Source organism: Cyprinus carpio, chromosome B18 (assembly GCF_018340385.1).
Source record: "Cyprinus carpio isolate SPL01 chromosome B18, ASM1834038v1, whole genome shotgun sequence".
NCBI lineage: Eukaryota > Metazoa > Chordata > Actinopteri > Cypriniformes > Cyprinidae > Cyprinus > Cyprinus carpio.
The window spans coordinates 15,825,691-15,847,388 of record NC_056614.1 but is presented as its reverse complement, the minus strand read 5'-3'; the positions used below and the strand labels follow the sequence as shown (position 1 = coordinate 15,847,388).

The following is a 21,698-nucleotide window of genomic DNA, read 5'->3' as shown; positions in this document are numbered from 1 at the left end:
TTAATAAATATATAAATATAGGAAGATTTAGTTTAGTATAACCTGCCCACAAGTCAGTGTGATACTGCTGAGGGTCTTATTGGAGATATATATACTATACTAATAAGCACACTGTTAAGTAAGCCATGGTGTTTATCAGGGTCAAAGACCAGAGACTGCTTGACTGGTCCAGTCAGATTTCCAATTCTAATAGAGATCTCTTCACCCCATCTGTGGCTGTAAACTTCATCTCTCTTAAGCAGCTGTTTTTTATCCACACTGATTTTTGCCTCCAAAACCTGCCTGAAGGAATTAGCCTCTGTTGAGTCAAACATCCAAACAGCCCAAGCATCAGAACACCCTCTTTATAACAAGTGTAGTAAGCTTACAATACATACAGATGTTACTTCAATTCAAAAGATGAAAGCTTTATTTTTCTATGTATTTTATATGATCTTTTTTATATGGGTAATATGGCTAATATTTTAAAATATATTAAGGTTCCATGTTTTTGATCTGAGAAGAGATTCTCAATCTCATTTATGACCTCTGTCAACAAACTGTCTTGCACAGTCTTCAGCCAGCTTTGAACTGATGTGATTTGTGCACTCTGTTCATCTGACAAAGCTTTTAGCCAGTAAATATTGCAAAGAGGAACAGAAACGTTTGATTCTTTGTTCTTTGTCTCTTACAAAAAAACAGGCATAATTTGTCTTGTGGACTGGAACTCATTTTTTTTTTCAGCAACTTCATTGCCTGGAGTCATCCTGACCTCTTATCTGAGAGGCATGAAGATGTAGTAAACATGCTGCCATCACAGTGTGCTCATACAGGGGAAAAAAAACCCAAACTATTTTTTTTTTCTTTTTAAATAATAAGTAGGAAAGCGGTGATGCAGAATACCAACTTTTCTCAAATCCAAGCTCATCTATATTTAAATATTTTGAAGCCATTGTGTTAGATGAAGCTGATCGTGAGACAGTGGATGGTTTCATTTCCAGGATGTCCTCCAAAAAATGTTACTAAGCCTAAACATATTATGCATGAGTACATGTATATATATATATATATATATATATATATATATATATATATATATATATATATATATACATATCTATATATATATATATATATATATATACATAAATGTGGTGTGATTATCATCAGAACTTAGATGTTTGGGCAGTGCTGTAATTTAAAGCCAGACAGAGAAATACAGTATCAAATGTTTTCACAATTCAGAAACTCTGCATATACAATATTATTAAATGCAAGTAGTATTGGTTTAATGTTGAATATAGAAGCTTCTAGCACTTTCCACAGATATGTGTAAATACGTACAAAAAATACACTGTAATATATAGCTAGTTATTGCAGCATTTGTTTTTCAGCTCTTTCCTGCATATTTTTGTTTGATGTTGAAATAGACGTTGAATATCCTTCAGTGCATGAATTGAGGTGCATTACTGTAAAATACCACTAGATGTCAATGTATTAGCAGTGATGAAAACTCCAGCCTTCATAAGCTCTGCAGGTAAGCGGCTGTGATTCATATATAGTACAATATTCTTGATCCATTAAGCAAATCCATGGACTTGACCTGACTCTTTGGTTATTTATAGATTACAACAGAGTCTGTTTTGTCCTATTTATTTGTCTTCACAATTGCATTTTGTTACCTAACAGCAACGTGACACAGTTCTAGGACAGGAAAACAGAACTACTCTCTCGCTCTCCATCTGCCCTTGATTCTTTCTCTTCCTTTCTATGAATCATCCCCAGTTTTCTGTATATATAATGTATATCTCCATAGTATTTACATTCAGTGTAATACGTATATCAGTAGTTTGTTTTTCTAACACTGAATGATAAAATGCAAAACCTTACATTATCATAAATCCATCACATCACTCATGCTTTTACATCCATCATGTCTTATTGATTCTACTTTATGATTGTTTCAGGTCGACAGGTCTCGATCCCGGTCATTCCTGCAGTATGTATAGAGTCTCGTCTAAACCGCCTCCAAAGGCCTAGAAGACAAGGATGTCTTACCTATGGGGAGTGAGTGTGTGTATGAGAAGTGAAGAGATATTGATTTGCACTGAAGAGAGCCGCCCACACAGACCGAGAGAGATACAGAGAAAGAAAGCGATGAGCGGGAACTTGTATTCAGCTCTTTGGGAATAAAAGGGTCAGAGCCTCATTTGTCAGCCGGACCTCCACCTTATATAATGATCATGAACTGTATTCATTTGGCTGAACGGTAATGAGGTCCACTGATAAGGCTTTGTTACTTGTTGGTGCGTACATGTGTCAAAGTTAGACTCCTCCCTCAGAAGAGGCATGTTTGCTGTATATAAATGCTGTGTACTGCCTTAGAGATATTTGTGGAAAAAGCACTCAAGTTTTCCTTGAGTGAAAGAAAAGAGCTAAATTAGTTTATCTGCTTATCATAAATAGTTTCAAATCTTCAGGTCAGGCTTTTTAATCTTACTCTGGGACATATTCTAGTAATTTGTCTTGTTATAATGACCATCCTGGTTGACGGTGGACAAGGTGTTCATTAAAAAGCGGCAGATTTGTTTGTTTGTTCTAGTTGGTCTTTTGGCCAGGATATCCTGGGGCTCTGCTTGGCCTCCGTTCCTGCAGGGCTCTTGTTTCGGAGAGCTCTAAGTGGCTCTTGATGCTAGTGGCTGGGCTGGCAAGGCCCTCAGCAGACCCTCCTTATTCTCCTCTTGGCAGCCACCCATAGTTCTCGCTCACTGGCTTCCTAATTTAGTAACGGCGGGTAAAAATATGCGCTAACGAACAGGGTCTGGTATGTCAGGCTGCCGTCCAAAAGGGGGAGAGTAAGAGGGCAAGAGAGAGAGAGAGGATGAGTGAGGAGGGGGAGAAAGGAGGGGGTTTGAGATCAGGCATTCCAAAAGATGGCAGTGCACAGCAGAACCACAGCACAGCTCTGGCATTCTAAAGCACATCTGTAGTAGTTATAGTTATAAAAACAGTGCAACAGTATTAAAAACAGTATTAAACAACACTGACACACAATATGTACCACACTCAAAAAATAGCTTGTTGGTTTAACTTAATAAAATTATGACGCATATTTCCACGCATTTAAACTGATTTATTTGAACTTAAATTAAGTTAAATGTACTAATGAGTAAAATTCATGCTATTTTATTGAGATCACACCAATTTCATTTGACATATTCTGTGAATGTTCTCTGAACATAATTCACTCTTGTTGATCCAACCAGTGTTGTTGCTGTTCAGACTGGTGCCTTTGTGCAGAGTTGCATGAGTTTTCTGCATTTTTATGAAAATGGAAAGGCCTGTTAGAGTTTAAGCTTTTAATGTTTAGTTATTTTGAACATTTAAAAGAGTTCAAACAACATCATTTTTTATTTTTTTTATTTTTTTTTATTTATTTTTTTGTTTACCATTGTGGTGAAGAGTGGAGCTTGTGCTTAGGTTGTCAATAGCTGTCATACACACATGTAAATGTTCTATAATCGTTTGATTGTGAAGGGTAGAAATGCTGACAATAAAGACTGTAAATCACATGCTGGCCCCTCAAGCTGATTTCATTTATTTATTCTTATGAGAATGTAACAACCAACATAACACTTATTCACATGTTAAGTATGATTTTTGTAGCACGCAAGTAATGCTCCAGTAAAAAAGTTCTCATGACTTGAGTACAGTTACAGCTCATGTAGCCTATAACCTAACCACAAACTCTATACTTCACCATAATGGCAACCTCAAAAATAAACATAAACTCTTTTAAATGTCAAAAATAACTAAACAACAAACTTTAACATGTCTTTCCCTTTACCAAAAACACATTAAACAGCACTTAATTTCATCATTTATTCTCCTGGTCTATCCCTATGCAAAGCATGCTGGGAACTAGAAATCCACTTCCCAGTTTCAGTCAATGCAACGTAAATGATTCATGTAGGCCCAAACTTAACTTCAGTGGTTTAATTTAACATTTTACAAATGTAATTTCATTTAATATAATAAAATCGAGTGCAAATGACAACTGAATAAAAAACTAAAGATTTATGTTGTTTTAGCTTATTTTAAGTAAATTGAGCAAACAACTAAAATTATTTTTTTGAGTGCATCCGCACTACATAAGGAATCGGCTTATATAAATCTAACTAGCTTTCTAATCTTTTCATATTCCATCTGTTTTCTTTTCATTTATCATACAATTAACAAAAGAAAAAAAGACCTCTAACACTAGCTTGCTCTATTTTTTTCTATTCTATCTGTTTTCTTTTTATTTATTATATTATTTAAAAGCCATTGCTACGTGTACTGCATTTAAGCTAACTGAGACTTGTTATATATATATATATATATATATATATATATATATATATATATATATATATATATATATATATATATATATATTAGATAAATGCAATTTGAAGCAGTCAATGCCACTGTTAGTCCTTGTGGTAAAAATGGTAGATTTTAACTTTTGTACTTTAGATAGAATAGGGGAAACGTACATCAGACTTTTATAAGAATGTTGGAGCAGCAACTAAAGACATATAGACTGTAACAAAATAATTCTTCCTCTGATATGGCTTCAACAGCTTTGTGTATCTCACACCAAACAGGCCCGCAGTGCTTGTCCCATTTAACACACCTGTCACATGGTAGGGGCCTCTGTCTGACTCTGTCCCAAACCTGTGCTAGTCCTTACTAATGAAGACAACATAAGGGGTAAAACATGTGCATGTAGTTCGCCTTATTATTGCAAATAGCCTGTTTTGCATAAATGTGTTTTTCAGATGAAAGTGAACAGTTCTGTCTTAATCTTTCAAAGCTGATCTTTCGTGCAGATGTGTAGTTAAGTCTAGATCAATAGCTGCTCTTAGGAATGGAATTTGGAGAGCATTTGAATTTAGCAGCTTTGCACAAAGTAAAATCCACATGTATAGATGTGCTTGTGTACCTTCAAAGGCTGTGAAAGGGCAGGGGGGTGGAGGCCAGTGTGTGTGTGTGTGTGTGCATGCATGTGCATGCATATTTGTCCAGCCTTGTTTGCACAAATGTGTGTGTGTGTGTGTGTGTGTGTGTGTGTGTGTGTGTGTGTGTGTGTGTGTGTGTGTGTGTGTGTGTGTGTGTGTGTGTGTGTGTGTTAACAGGTCTTTCCCAGGTTGAGAATGTGTGGTTGGTCTGTCTGAGACCTCAGGCTTTGCTGGTTGTATCTGGGGGCTCTGAGTCATCTGTTCATGTCTGCACAGCCGTGAGACAACGTAGGAGACCAGCAGCTGACATAGGGCCTCAAGACTCTTGACTGTGCTGAAGATGTACTGCTTGGGATCCAGACCTCTTGTGTCTTGCATCATATGAGGAGCAGACAGCAACTAACATCTTATTTGTGTGTTTTTGGTTGATGGATCATCTTGACCTTAGAACTGCAGCCTTATTTGTGTGCAGATGTGGAGGATGTTCTTTCAGATCAGAGGATGCTTACATGAATTCATTAGTATTTGTATCGTTGTGCCTGTGTATGTTGTTGTCTCGATATATGGTAATTGATCATTGACCTGGACAGATATCATGAGTGGGGTGAGATCATCTACAAGAGTGGGTGATCATGATGAAATCACACTGAACTAAATGACCTCATGTCTTGTTTATCTTTTAAAGGAATAGTTTACCCAAAAATGAATGACTAAAGACCTGTTCACACCATGAATGATTACTGCAAAGGTAACTTTAGAGTAATAATATTAGTGTCCACATGAACGCACAATAACATTCTGTTTATTATAAGAGCGCACTGCACTTATGTTGGCTGTCGCTTTAAATGCTCAATCACTTTAAAGTTGTGTGGATTCTGATTGGCTGTTAATGATTTTATCATTCATCTGCTTGAAAAAATCATTCTGAAAATTATTCCATCGATAGTCCTCTGTGTCATTAACGTTATAGTTACGGTGTGGACATCCCTATTCTTATAGATTTAGAACGATTCTTAAAACTTAATAGTTATAGTTACTGTCATTAGTGTGAACAGACCTTCACGCTGATAAATTATACTTATTTTGTTCCAAATCTGTATGACTGATGATTTGGTGGAACATAAAAATAAAGAATAACCTGGCCACTCTGGTGCTAAACAGCTCCAAAAAGGACACAAAAGCACCATAAAAGTATCGTAAAAGTGGTCTGATTTGTTTACTGTGTTGCTAGTCTTCCGAAGACATATTGTAAATTGTCATTATTAACAGACCACCTTAACTTCCATTGGCCAAATCGATGAGTAAATTAGTTAATAATGAGTTGATATAAACAAATCATTTAGACTTGTGTTTGAAATGGATCAACCAATTCGTTGAAAAATGTCAACTCAAAAAATTATTTGTTCAAGATTTGGACATCAAACTGTCCTGCTAAGACCCATGGCATGATTTTCTTTGAGATTGAAATTTTAGTCAGTTTGTCATACAAATCTATTGTTTGGCTTCAGAAGATCTGAAATCTACAGTAGTGCATATGGGACATGTTTTTGATACTTTTATGGTGAAATTTTGCCATTTTGGGCTCTACAACCCTCCAACTAGCTAGGATATTCTTTTCGAATTCAGTTTTTTTAATAAACAAAAGGAAGTCAGATGACAGTTAACAACAGAATAATGACTCAGAGTATTGCTTTTACAAATTCCACTGTGACATTGGGCCCAGTGGAAATTCATTTCTGGCTTTGGCTGACATAAAGCTATAACAATCACAAACAAGTTCATCAAGGGGGAAATTTCTACAGATTCCAAAGTCATTAATGCACACTGCCAGCCTCTGTTACAGACGTTTACCTACATCTGTAGATTCAAATTGAAACCCAGTCTGTTGGCGTAGTGATAAACGTGTGGTTTGACATAACGCAGCCTCAAAAGTGCCCCCGCATACATGTGAAAGTGCTGTTTCTTACTGAATTAAGACAAAGTCTAACCAATCTACCAAACAAAGATGTTAAATACTACATTAGATGGTGTTAATAAACCATAGTATCTGTGCTGACTTCAGTGTCCAGTCTGCTGAAGCATGCTCACTTACATGCCAGCATGATGCACATGTAGGCTCTGATATGTAGGTGTAGAAACTTGTGAACACTCAGCAGATCTTCATCTACTATAGCTATTAACTTCATCTCATCTGTTCCAGAGGGTTCTGAATACAGTGTCTATACCAGCCTGACACTTTAGATGATGGATTTCCTTACAATAGGGAGTATTTACTTTCTTAATGAAGAATGTAATTGCCCTACATTGTTTACTGCTTTTAACTCATCTCCTCTTTCTCACTATGTGGATTTTGTTCTTAATGTTCCTCTTGATGATATTTACCGTAGTAATCAACTGCTTAGTAGTGTTTGATTTCATTTTTTATATGCTTACATATGCTCAACATTTAGTGAGCATTTAGAGATGCATTTAAACCCTCCTGAACTTTGACTTGGACCATGAAATACTGCTTGTGCTAAAATTGTGCATGTAGTCCTAATCTAGGAATAATGGTGGATGGCTGTTCCAACGGAAATACTCTGCGTAAATGATCCACATTTATGTTCTTAAGTAATTGAGCCGATATTATGTAGCTGAAGATTATTTGGTTTTCAACAGTTTGCCTTAACAGACCTTTTGGAAATTACACATCTGTTCCTAATTTTCAAAGGGCCACAAACATTTAATAGACAAATAATGAGGAACTTGATACTGAAATGTGAAATATACTGCCTAGTACAATATACATAGAATATGAACAGCAAGACGGTAAAGAGGCTTGTATTGAAGCTTTATAGTTGGCCGTATTGAACAGATTAGTTTTATTATTTATTTATTTATTCATTTACTTATTTTATCTTTCCTTTAGAGCCTCTCGGTCACCATCCGGGACTCAACCACCATTATTATTATTATTATTATTATGTACAGCAAGACTGTAAAGAGGCTTATATTGAAGCTCTATTTCAGTTTGCTTTGTATTTAACAGAATTTTATTTTTTATTTATTATTATTATGAACAGCAAGACTTTAAATAGGTTAAAATTGAAGCTGCATGTCTCTTTGTATTTGATTTATTTTTTAATTATAATATTATTATCATTAAAAGAACAAATAATCAGCTTTATTATGGTATTTATGGTTTTTGATGGTCAAACATGCTCAGATCCTTTATTAAAAAAACCCTCCATTATTTTGTTGGCTCTAGGCTTCTAAGATTTTGGTATGTCCACTCATATCATACACATCATAGATGGTGTTGTAATTAATGGTATTGATATTTAACAAATGTTATTTTGTTGAGCAATCATGAGGCTGATTAGTTTTACAAAACATATGGAATTTCGAGAAAACAAAGCCATCCACATCTGCACTACAGAAAATATTTTCTGGCCTAAAGCGAAATAAAAGCGAGGGCAGGAAACTCCAGCTCTGTGAAATACACTGACCTCGTATCACTCCACCAATCCCTCCATCTCAATCTTATGATTATTCATAATGAACTGCAACCAAATTTTGGAACGAGAGCACAGTTAGTTGGCTGTAAAATTGCATAAGTGGTTTAACACTTCAACAAAGGTGGCTTATTCTGACTCACGGCACGTATGCTAATGCATTCACAGCTGCTGCACTTCTGATAAAGACTGCTATTCACAGAGCGTGCACGCAACATTTTACCCTATGTTTTAAACAAGGTGTTTGTGCAAGTGATGAGGTAGTTAAGAGGAACAAAATCAGCCAAACACTTTAGCCAGGGGCTGTCACCAACCCTGCCAGCCTGTTTGCAGTAATGGTTGAGATAGCTACAATGAGATAAGCTGTGTTTTCTCCACGCAAAGCCAGAATTCCATTCCAGCTTCAAAGCTTTGCAATAGTTCGACATTCAACTCTGTTTGTGTTTCACATCGCCCAAGTCTTAGATTGCTTAGAGTGCTGTTTATCTCCTAAAACCATATCCTAAATTTTGAAACATAAGCAGAGAACAAATACACGATTGTTTCCAAACCAAAGCTCCTAGCTCCATCTCTTGCTTCGTGTCAGAATGGAAGATTAGCGCAAGCTTTCAAGGTGCCATTGTCTTCCAGTATGGCAACAATGGTGCAATAAACCAGCCGCTGTGTTTTGTTCTGTTTCTGTATGTAAATGCTTTTGTAAAAAATACTTTTAACATGCTTGGAGAAGTGCACATGTGAACGTCTTGTCAGCAAAGAGACAATTGTTTACTGAAGCAGGGCTTTGTTGAGAGAGCCAGCCAGCTGATTCTACACCTCAGGCATGTCTAACAGCAACATCAGCAGAGAGAGAAGCTCTTCGTTTTTGAGTGTTTGTTCGTCTGAATCCCTGTCGGGGCAGACGTTCAGAAACAGGCAGGTCAGTTCTGCGTCCTTAGTGCACCCTTGCTTTCTTCCATGGCCTTGTGTCGTTGTGGTGTTAACCACAGACAAATGTGAGTGATGCTGAAGGAACTAGGAATTTGCAGTTTATTATACTTGTGCCACACTGTCAGGCTGGCTCATAGAGCTTCGTTTGTTTTGCCTGGGCTGTGGAAATGTGCTGGAATTCTCTTAAGCGAAAAAAGATCTCCCCTTGTTTCTCTTTTGGAAAATGTTCTGCAACTGGTATAGTTTTACAGTCAGTTTGTTTAACAAGATCTGAGGGAAAGGTGAGATTAGGACCTCCTATGCGTGGCAACAGAACAGACTCACAATTGCATGGCGTTACCAAGGAAATCAAGCATTCTCAAGAGGCTGGGTTAATTTATTACCTTGGTGAAAACGGCATGCTTTTTTCAGTTAATATGGTTGAAGGGCTGGGGAGAGAAAACTTCTACAACTATATTTTAAAAAAAGATAAGCTGTTTTGAGCATTGAAGTCAGTCGTTTTTTGCTGTAGCATCACTTGTAGAGAACACCTTTTGGGTTTAGAGTCGAACACAAATAGGAGTTACCCTGATAAAGAAACAAAAAATCTAGTTTAAAACACATGCAAACTTCACAGAAATTACATAGATTAAAATTTATAAAAATTTTAGTTCAGTATGGTTTTTGAATATCAATTTCAAGAAATGTTCATATTTAGAGAAATGTGATAATGTGTTGTAACCATCAAATTGTTTTATGACCAAAAAAAAGCATACAGCATTTTCATTCTGGGCTGAACTATGCCTTTACAATTTCCTTTAGGGTTTAAGAGTATTTTTTTCAAGGTAAAGTTTTTTTTTTTTTTTTGCATATAGCACTGGTGCTAGAGGTTGAACGTTTTATAGCACTGCTCACACAATTGTAGCACAAGTATAAAATGTATGTAACATCTCTGAAAATAACCACAAGTAATGCAGTTCATGATTTAAACAGGTGACTAGCAAAGGACATTAATGTTGCATACAGGGCACACGAAATCCAACCCTTAACAAGAATTTTTTTTCCAGACAAATTTTCTTAGTTTGCCCAAAAAAGCAGACTGCAGGAACATAAAACTTATTGCTTAACATTGTAAATTTAGTTTATATAGCCCAATATCATTACGCAATGTCACTAATCACAATTTAAACAACATCCATTTACAGACAGTTAAACCTCAGCAACTTTAAACTTCACCCCATGCATCAGCTACACAATAATAAGAGCTGTTGTTTACAGAGATGCAAACTTATCAGGGGTGAAAAAGGTCACAAAGATTACACTTCCTTTAAATCCTCTGAGGGAGTTTTTTTCTTACTATTTGAAACCTTTGTTTATTTTTAAACTTCAGTTTAAATTCAATTTAAAGGAATCCACATTTCTCATTTTGAGATAACATGGCAAATGTGCCATGCTTTAGTGGACGATTTCCACCACCTGGTGGAAAACAAACACTTTAAAATGTAAAATTACATGAAATTAGCACTTCAGCCAGCAGATGGCTGCATTGGACCACTCATTAGCTATATTTTCATTATCTTGCTTTTGGATTCAAAAGGATTATTAAATCAAATTTTAGCACTTTTATTGTATTGAAGTAAGTATTGCAAGTGAAGGAAAAGCCCAGACCCCAACAGTATTAATATATTTATGTAATATAATATAGTATATAAGTATTAATTAACTGTTAAAACTACTTGCAAATACAACTATTAATGCCAATAATGTAGTGTAATATTTAAATAATGTATTGAATATAGTTTTATTTTTATTATATCATTAAAAACACTAATTTGTTTTTCTTGCTTTTTTATGTTGCTGTTACCATTTACTAGTCTCCATTTACACAATAACACTTAATGCACAAGTTAATTTTGACATAGGCTTGTGAGTCAGGTATTTTGTCCAGTTTGTTGTTAAGGTTATGACTGTCAGTCATAGGAATTTCAGGAAGGATTTAGAAATTAAATGCATCTGTCACTCCTGAAACTTGCCAGATTATGTGGATATTGGTCCACCGCAAGACAAATAAAACTCTTCTTTAAATTATGAATAGATTATTTACAGAATGTGAGATAAGAGTGCCCCCTTTATAGGAAGAAAAATATAGAAAATGAATCCTCTTTTTTATTATTATTTTATCTTTATCATGATATCAGGAGAGTTGTATCATCCTGATGGTTTCAAAAAAAAAAAAAAAAAAAAAAAAAAACATGCTCATCAGGGACAATGTGTCATGATTGACCTAAACAATCACTAAATGATCAAGCCCCTTTGTGAAAAAATGCATTATGATGTTTCCGTCTGATTCTCTTAGGTCACGTGGCCAATGGGTGAGACTTCCAGGCTTAAAGTCTGCATGGGGTTCTCTGACCTTTGAGGCTCCTCTGCTGTGGTGCTGGAGGTACGCTGGAGTTGTGTGATGCAAAGGTATCAATAATAGAAAAAAGGGGCCTCCCTGCTGTAGGGCTGCTATGTGGGTCAGGAGAGGCTCTCTGCGGACGAGGGGAGATTGATGAGGAGCACCAGGGAGAGTGCCCAAGCACCAGCCCCAGCGTCACACATTCACAGCCAGGCTCCCCGCATACTCTCCCCCAGCTCCCCTCCAGCACCACACAGCCTGGCGCTCTTTAAATGACCTTCACGTTACCCTTGTTTTCCTGGGCCTGACAAACCTGCAGGGCCTTCCTAGAGAGATGCTCGTTGGTCCTTCTGTTGGTTGGTTCCTTTGTGTGTGCTTTTTCTCCTCTTGCTGTACATTTTACTTACTACTTTGGGCTTTGTTAACCATCTGATTGTCTGATACAAGACTTAGCCTGCAGCAGCCCAGAAACTTCCATGAAGTCTTCTTAATGTCTGTATCTGATAAAGTTTTGTTGCACTGTAAGTGAGGAAACATCTAAAGATCCTGAGGCAATGTAACATTATAGTCTGCATTTAAGAGAAATGTATGTACTGTAGATGCTAGTCCAGGAGGCTCAATATTACTCCTGGGAAGGGTTGCACCAGCTGTTCATAAGGTCTTGCTTAAATTAGGATGTAAAAATCACAGGAGGAGCTAGTAAGTAGTACTAGTTTATTTGTAACTAGCTCCATTATTAATTGATTTGTACCATTTATTTTAGGGCAAGACTTAGCTAGAAAGTTGTACACTTTTTTTATAAAGTAATGTGTATCGGCAGTTTAGTATTGCCTTAATTGTAAACAGGAATAGTTTCAGACTTATTTTGCCTCCAATAACTTATATTTCCATTGAAATAATGTTTTGATGTTTTTTATTTCCTGTTTATAACCATGAAATAAAACATTTAGCATATTTAATGCAAAAATTATTTAAATGAGAAATATTCAGGAAGAATATCTAGATGATATAGGTTAATATGCTATTATTATTATTATGCTCACTATAAAATATATATTTAAATATATTTTTAAATTTTAAAAGCACTTTAAATTGAAATGTAATTTAAAGTCTCCAGTGTCAAATGATCCTTTAGAAATCATTTTAATATGCTGATTTGGTACTCAAGGAACACTTTTTATCAGTGTCAAGCAATTGCGCTGTTTAATATTTTAGTGGATGAGTTTATAACTGTAAAGTTCAGAAGAACAGCATTTGTTTAAAATAGAAATCTTTTGTGATATTATAAATGTTTTTCTGTCACTTTTTAGCAATTTAATGCATCCTTGCTGAATAAAATATTTATTTGTAAAAGTTTTAAAATAAAAAAGAACATTAGTGTATATAATCATGAAATAAAATACTGTACATAAAATATACGTACAGTGATGTACATTACAGTATGCTATATAATATGCAATAACTAAAAAAAATAAGGAAGGGTATCTAAATGCAATAAATAAGTACAATCTTATAATTCATTTAATTATTTAATTGTATTATTTAATGATTTTACACACACACACACACACACACACACACACACACACACACACATATATGTAACATGGGTTTTTAGGGTTTGTTTCAAGTTCATGATTTCATGTCACAGAGTTTAGTCATGTGATTCCCTTGCCCTCATGTTATCCTGCTATTGTTATTTTGGTTGTTCTCATTGGTTATCTTAGTCATGTGACCTGTATTGTTTGATATAAATAGCCCTCATGTTGCCTTTGTCCTTGGTTGAGTACTGATCTGTGTAACCTGCTGTTGGTAAGTTTGTGTTTCTGTTCATGCCAAGTCAAGTCTGATCAAATCAAGTCTTCATTTGTATTGTGGATTACTTTTGAATAAAGGCTGCTCTTGGGTTCATCACAACTCGCCTTCAGTGGACCGTTTGTTACAAAATATGTATACGTATACAGTCATGGCCAAACGTTTTGGCAGTGACATAAATTTGTTTTGCTGAGTTTGCTCCTTCAGTATTTGTATTTCAGTTAATATTTAGGGTGCTGACCCTTGTTCTTCATAACTTCTGCAATTCGCTCTGGCATGCTGGATATTATCTTTTGGGCCAAATCCTGACTGATGGAGATCAATTCTTGCCTTATTATTTCTAGAGTTGATTACAATTTGAGGGCTTCTACTTGTCCACTCGCCTTTTGAGGACTGACCACAGGTTCTCTATGGGATTGAGATCCGGAGAGTTGCCTGGCCACTGATCCAAAATTTCAATGTAATGGTCTTCGAACCACTTCTTTATCACTCTTGCTTTCTGACATGGTGCTCCATCATGCTGGAAAATGCAGGGATCAACAAATTGTTCATGGATCGTTGGAAGAAGTCACTATTGCAGGATGTTTTGATAACATTCTTTATTCATGGCAGAGTTTTTGGGTAGAATTATGAGAGAGCCCACTGCCTTGGTTGAAAAGCAACCCCACACATGGTTGGTCTCAGGATGCTTCACTGTTGGCACAACACAGGACTCATGGTAGCGTTCACCTTTTCCAGATGTCCCAAACTATCGAAAGAAAGATTCATCAGAGAAAATAACTTTGCACCAGTCTTCTGCTCTCCAATCCTTGTACTTCCTGTAGAATTTTAGTCTGTCCTTGACATTTTTCTTGGAGAGAAGTGGTTTCTTTGCCGTCCTTCTTGACATCAGGCCGTTGTCCAAAAGTCTTGGCCTCACTGTGCGTGCAGATGCTCTCACACCAACCTGCTGCCATTCCTGAGCAAGCTCTGCACTGCTGGTGACATGATTCTGTAGCTGACTCCTCATTAGGAGACGGTCCTGGCGGTCCTGGCCGGTCCCCATTTTGATGCAAAGCAATGATGGCTGCAAGTGTTTCTTTGGATTTAACCATTGCTAACAAGAACACAATGATTGGAAGCCCTTCTTCCCTCCTTTTATAGCAATTAGTCTGCTTTTACAATCTATTTAGTATAATAGTGAGTTCACCTGACTAGTATTCTTTCACACTTTCACATGTGCTGCTGATAAGTCAATTAATGTTAACTGGTCATTTTGTGTCGGGATCAAAAAACAGTGAATTTTCTTTTTATTGTGTGTGTGTGTGTGTGTGTGTGTGTGTGTGTGTGTGTGTGTGTGTGTGTGTGTGTGTAAATTGTTTGGCCAATTAAGCTTTGAGAAATTATTTAAAATGCATCTGATCACTCTGCACAATAATCTAGAAACAATGAGAATGAACACCACAACAGCTGAAGCTGCAAACTTTGCAAAACACAAAATTTATATCACTGCCAAAACTTTTGGCCACGACTGTATATAAAATATTAAATTAAATTAATGATTTGGTTCTAGGATTCTTGAATTGTTTAGTTTAGGTGTATATGGAGCTTAATGGTGCAGCACTCAAATATGTAGTAGTGTGTATTAAAACTAGACTAAGCAATGTGCACACAGCCCCCAGAGAACTACCTCCCTTCAGTCTGCACTAACATGCTTGCCTGTAATTGTTTTAATAAATAAATGTTTGATTAGGGTGGGATCGAAACTGTACGAAACAGTAGATCTCTGGGAACAACACTGATCACCACCAAGATGACATACTCTATGGACCTTCCACCTTTTTTCTACTTCTGCTCACCATCCAGATCAGAGCTTGACCTTTGCCCTGTTAAGTATAAGATCACTTTTTAACACACAACTTACTAGTAGGCCTATTTTCTCTAGAATCCTATCTAATCACTGTTTTGTTGTTTTGTTCCCACGCATGTTGTTCAGAGAAATGACTGAAACCCAGTTTAATATGAACTCCGGTATCTCTGCATATCTCACATGTCAGGATAAGATTCATTTGCATCATATACAACAATCAGGCGATACAGACTGGAAATCTGATTCTCCATGGAAACGGCATGAACTCTGTGGTTTAGAATGTTTGCTTTTTTTAAAAAAAATTCTTGTTTTGTTCTTCATCTCTCAGTAGTAAGGAGTCTTCACACCGTCATTGTAATATTACCTCTGTTCCTCTTGCACATCTTTGGCGGCAGTCGTTGTCTTTGCTCAAGCCTGCCTTACAGTTTTTGGATGGATAATTGTGTGTGAAACCGCTGAGAAGCGCCTCTCCTCACCCACTGTTCGCTTCAACAAAAACACCCTCGAATGTAACTGATTCCTCCATCTCTAAAGGTGTTTTGATGGGGCAGATGTTTTTCTTTCAGGATGAATATTACGGAAGAGGCCTATTGGAGGGAGAAATTAGGATTAAACGCCCTCTGTGTGCTGAGCTCTTGAGGTTTCTCTGCCGGTTGAGTCTATGCCAGACATTTGGAGCTGTTTCTCCAGCTATTAAGATGGAAAAATCAGAGAGAAGGCTATCGTTACTCTCCATCAAGAAGAGGGAAAGTGAAAACAACGAGAAGGGGGAAATCGAGCCGCTGGAAAACATAATAAGTCATCATGTAGTGGAGGAGGAAGAGGAATGGTGTGAAAAGAGCCAAGAAGACAAGCAGAGGCTGTCTGTGACGGATGAGTTCAGGGAAACTGGGCTTGTCTCTCCAGAAGGGCAAACCCAGTCTGATTGATTAGAGCGTCTTTTGAAAAAGGCCTGATACCAAATAGCGTTTCCGAGGCATCTTACAAATACTCTCTTGCTCTTTTGATAACCGTGCACTGTGAAATAATAACAGCAGTAGCAATGGTGGAGAACAAGGGATGTTTGTTACACTTGCCTTAATGTCTGTGATTCATTATTTCTCGCAAAGTTTGATATCATTTCCCAATATGTATCTTCTGCAAATTTAAGTTGTTTTGAAATTTACAATATAAATGAATTTGAATTTGAATTTATTTCAGGTTAAATGAGTGCAGTTGTTAATACCTACCCCACTATTACAACAAATTTACATGCATTTATTTTGTTTTGTTTTTTCAACCACAAGTAATCCCATCCCAACTATTTTATTTTTTATTTTATTTTATTTGATTTTAAAGTGAAAAAAAAAGTGTTCAAAAAATAAGTAAAACTATTATTCTAAAATAGCTAATGAGTTCAAATATGAAACACTATCCTATGTTTAATCTTTGTCCTGCAGAAGTAAATTAAGGAATTAGTGTTGGCCTTACCTGTCTGCTCAGATAAGCTATAGCTGGTTTGTGTAGCATTTAGGTGAAAGATTTGAGCAAATTTGAAATATAAAATTAAACTACAAAACCTACCAATTTTGTCAGGTCTTAAAAGTCACCCCGTGATTTACAAGCATCCCCATCCTCCCCTAGTAAAAAAAAAAAAAAAAAGTTCATACATTAAAGAATTTATGTTTTTATGATTATAGAAAGTAATTTCCTCAGTTGGAAAGAGTAACCTGAAGGTATTTTCCAAAATTATCCCGTAATATATGAATTTATGGTCTATGCTTCAAATTGGCAACCGTAACCAAGCTCCTTCCAATTCACTTATATCTCTCTCAGTCTGCTCAAGGTGTAAATATATTCAACTCTCTTCCCCCTTGAAACATGTGCACGGCTGCCCTTTGCTTGGCGTGAAGCTGTGAGTCACATGCAGTTGTAGTTATACAGAGCAACTCGTAGCCTAAGATGATCTTATCGTAAGCTAAGCTGACATTAACACATGTGACATAAGCCCCCGGTGTACGGACCTCTGCGGGTCATGTCCAGAACTTGACTTCGAGCAGCTTCTCTCCACACAGGGATGCAACTGTTTGCGGCTGTGATCTCATCTTGAACAACATTTCTGCTTCTGAAGACCTATTGATTAAGAAGAGACCCTATTGATTTAGACAGCGCTCACTCATTTAAACGCCCACCTTTAGCTGCTCCCATTATTATACATCAGCATTGTAGTTATGTGTTCAAAAGATTACGATTTAATGGCTTTTTCACTCTTGATCACATTTTCACCCCCTTCTTTAGGTTCTGTTTAATCTCTCAAATCTTTCTTGATTGCTTTACAGTTCTGCTCCAGGCTGACTATCTGTGACATCCTGGGAAAACATTGATGGCTTTTAAGAACCCACAACCACTTTTCCCATTAGACTAAGTATGATTTGCAGATTACAGCAAAATCTGAGGTACAGTTATTTGAGAAATGGAAAATAACTTTCTTTTCACAGGCTGTTTGCATGCTACCCCATATTTCCAAAGCATACACACTCACGTAATCATGAGCCGGCGCACTTAAGTAAATCTATTTACTCTGAACGTCTCTTTTTTCATGCGGGGGTTAGGAGATTTTCGGGCTACAGCAATTTCCCCCTCTCTTCTATTCTCAAGGGGAAGCTTGTTAAATGGGTTGCTTCCACATTGTACTCTAAATCCTCACTCATTCCTTTTGAAGCGGCTTCAAACAAAAGCATGAGTCGACTACAATGTGTTTTTTGTTCCCTGCCAGCCATGTGGATGGCATATGCTAATGGTATGGGGTGAAGAAGTAGTGTTTTGTAAGAATGGGACCAGTAGCTGCTGGTCATAGCCCAGGGGAATGGCGGCTTTGAGTGGCACAATATCTGCAGAAGAAAGGGAAAATGGAAATGTTTCAGATGTGAGTGGTGTTTTTCACAGTCACCACATGGAGAAAAAAAAAGGCCATTTGTGGCTTTGTGCTATGAGTCCTCTCCGATGAGATGGACAGCTTCCGTCTGTGGTTAAATAATCATAAAAACAAGCTCTTCCGGTCCATATGTGCATCACAGGTTGTGTAGCAGGGCAAGGGTTGAATGAGAGGCTTTAAGATTTGGTTGTCTCTTTGTCACACACAGTTGAGTGCTAAACACACCTTGCGTGAAGTAAATGTTGTCTTAAAGTATCAGTTTATTTGATTAACATTTTTTTTCAGTATTTTCATTACAGTGCTCAAATAAGCACCCTATGCAACTTATAACCTATATAATGTATTCAAAGTCCTCTGAAGCCACACGATAGCAAAAAATTGGCATATATTCAGATGTGGTGGCAGGGATGCCAAATGCTCATTGGCTCTTACATGTTTTGAAAAAATGCCACATGTCAAGTCTGAATATGTGAAAGTGGCAAGATATTCAGTGAATAATGATTATTTGGTATGTTTCTCTTACAAAAGTGTTGTATAGTTAAAAATGACTTGAATTATAGCTCACAATTAGGGATATTATCACTTTAGTCTAGTTTAGATGTATATTCGAATGTGTGTGTGTGTGTGTGTGTGTGTGTGTGTATGTGGCTTAAAAAAAAAAAGATGTTAGTACAATAGAGCTGCCAAAGTCCACTTGTATCATAATTTTTTTTATTATTTTAAAACTGTATAATAACAGTTTTATTTTTCATTGCAGTCTAGTGCCATTTTCATGTTTACTAAAAGTGTCAAGCAATGTAATATACTATAAAAACAAGAAAATTAATTTGTGGACAATTTTATTTTAGTAAGTTTTGGTGTCCCAGTTATTTTTTTTTAATGATTATAACCCACACGTTCCATGGAGCATTTCATAGTGTATTTTTGGAGCTTGACAGCCCTTTTCTTGCATGAACAAGAGCAATATGAACATTCTTCAAAATATTAGTTTTATGTTCCATTAAATAACAGAAATTTTAGAGCAGTGTAATTCCCTTAATGTCTTAACAAGTGGCCAGACCCAGGTTTTTAAAGGGTAGACCTGCAAGGGGAACTGTAAATCTGACAACCAAGTGATAACAGTTCAAAATGTCCCTATTATGGCCTTTCGTTTTTATCCTCCTTAGATTTTATGTAACACCAGAGGCAATGAAGCATCTAATTGCCTTACCTTCTTCTCATGAGAAATCGCTTGGCTTGAGTACACAGTTTCACGGCACCCTCCTCTCTTATTGCCGGTCCACCAAAGCATATCGTTTTCTCCGGCTCTGGATGAACCGCCGCCTCCCTGAGCCAGGATAATTGACTGTGTGGCTTAACAGCTTAATGGAGAGGGGGGCAGTTACTCATGCGAAACTCGGGGAGCTTTGCTCTGAAGTGTGCTACAGGTCGTCCTACTTTGCGCAGCTGAAGGGAAGGATATGGAGAGTGCGCTTAGATTGGGGAGGATAAGATTTCACAGTAAGATGGCTTCATTCTCTCCCAGGGGTCTTTGCCTGTGGGATGCTAATGAGTCTGATATGCTAATAGGGGTGGAGCTTTTCAGCAGTTTCCCCCTCACTCCGCCTCCATCGTCTTGTCCTTGTCAACCATCCCTACAGCCCTGGACTTCAAAGACGTTCTTACACTTACTTTCCAGCCGCATTTGCATTAAGCAAACACCAGTTCTCGAGCGAAATGAGCCGCCTCGACAACAAATAAAGAGTCAGCAGTTTAGTGTTTGACATTTAGTGTAGCATTAGTGAATTTCACACTTCCTGTCCTCTCGCTCGTAATTAGCAGGGTGAGGCACTGCACTTCACTGTATAGTGCTTGAGAGTGGCATCTAGGAGAACATCATTAATGGACACCTGGAGATGAACAGCTTGTGGTTGCTGCTTGGTGTGACCCTGAGCAGGGCGCAGGCTGCCTCATAGAATCAAATGAGGTGACTGATGTTGGGGGATAATTTGTCAGAACTGGGGCAGTCCCAAGAGCTGCAGTTTGTCTCTGTTGACAACCGCGCTCACCTGAAGGGCTACTCATCCTGTGTATGCCGTAATGTGATCGCGCAGTAAAGGAGACTGATGCCCTCTACCACGTCTGCCCCGCTGTCCTCTGGTGCGTCCTCTTTTCTGCCTTTCATCATGTTCCTGATAGGGATTCTCTCTACATTTGTGTCCTTTCTTGTCCTCTTTCACTTTTTACTTCTGCCTCACTTTTCGACCTTTCTACCACCACATTAAAGGGATAGTTTACCTAAGAATGAAAAGATATTCTGAAAATATCATCTTTTGTGTTTGAAATGAGAAGAAATTCTGACAGAATTATTATGTTTAGTCTAAATTCAATCCAGTGTTATTTAATTATTATTATTTTCTTTCTTTTTTTTTTAAGAGAATGCGGGCAAGTGGAAATAAATTTGTGTTAATAAACATTAAGTCGCAAATTCTGTTGACTGAGCTTAACTTACTGAACCCCTAATAATCCTTTAATTCCATGTGGATTCTCAAAAGTAACTTTTGGATCTTGAGATTTTGCTTTCATTACAAGCCAAAAGACTTGCCATTGTTCACCATTCTAAATTCACATATACTAAATAATTCCCCCAACCCTCTCGCTCCTTCAACAGAGTCCAAACAGGATATGAGAACCATCTCTCTGCTAACAGCTAATAGTGTATGGATTGAACCTTGAATGCAAAATGATCGACATTCAGTGGCTGGGGAACAAAGTGAATGAGAGATAATATGAAGGACACATGGATCCAACAGGATGCATATGGAACAAGACTGTGTTTTGGCTCGGACACACATGGTATGATATAACAACAATGGTATGATGTAATCCACCGAGGCTAGACCTCAGAACCCATTATAGTAAGTTGCAGTTTTGTTTTCTTTGCTCTTTGACCTTCCTTTTAGTTTTCTTTGAATGCTACATTCCCTGAAAGCGGCATGTTCATACTGTTACCTAAAGTAAGCACAGATACATTATTTATATCATGTGTGGGAATCAAGCACAAAGGTTGTTTTCAGGGAATTTTCACACTGATGGACTGAGCGTTAAATCTCAATGTGGTGTAGTGTTTATCATCCCTTTAGGCAACCAGCGCAGGATGAAATGGCATGAAATGAAAAGTTAAGTTTTTGACCACATGTTGCCTCGATATGTGTTTTACAGGTGGCAGATAATAGATCTTTGGCCACAGTGCTGGTACAATGGACTTCTGTAGCCTGGCCAACCACAAGGAGTTCGTTACAGTGGAACATCTCATCTTCTGTTGGAGAAAGGTTGTCTGGGAACATACTGGAACGGA

The 21,698-nt window shown here is 37.2% G+C and overlaps 1 long non-coding RNA gene across 1 annotated transcript; it reads left to right on the top strand.

Annotated features, from left to right (window-relative positions):
• Positions 1 to 13,572: 13,572 nt before the first annotated feature.
• Positions 13,573 to 21,189, top strand: LOC122140447. The gene is made up of 4 exons (XR_006157119.1): positions 13,573 to 13,595; positions 15,331 to 15,465; positions 17,766 to 17,882; positions 21,012 to 21,189. It is a non-coding gene; the product is annotated as an uncharacterized LOC122140447 (long non-coding RNA).
• Positions 21,190 to 21,698: the final 509 nt, after the last annotated feature.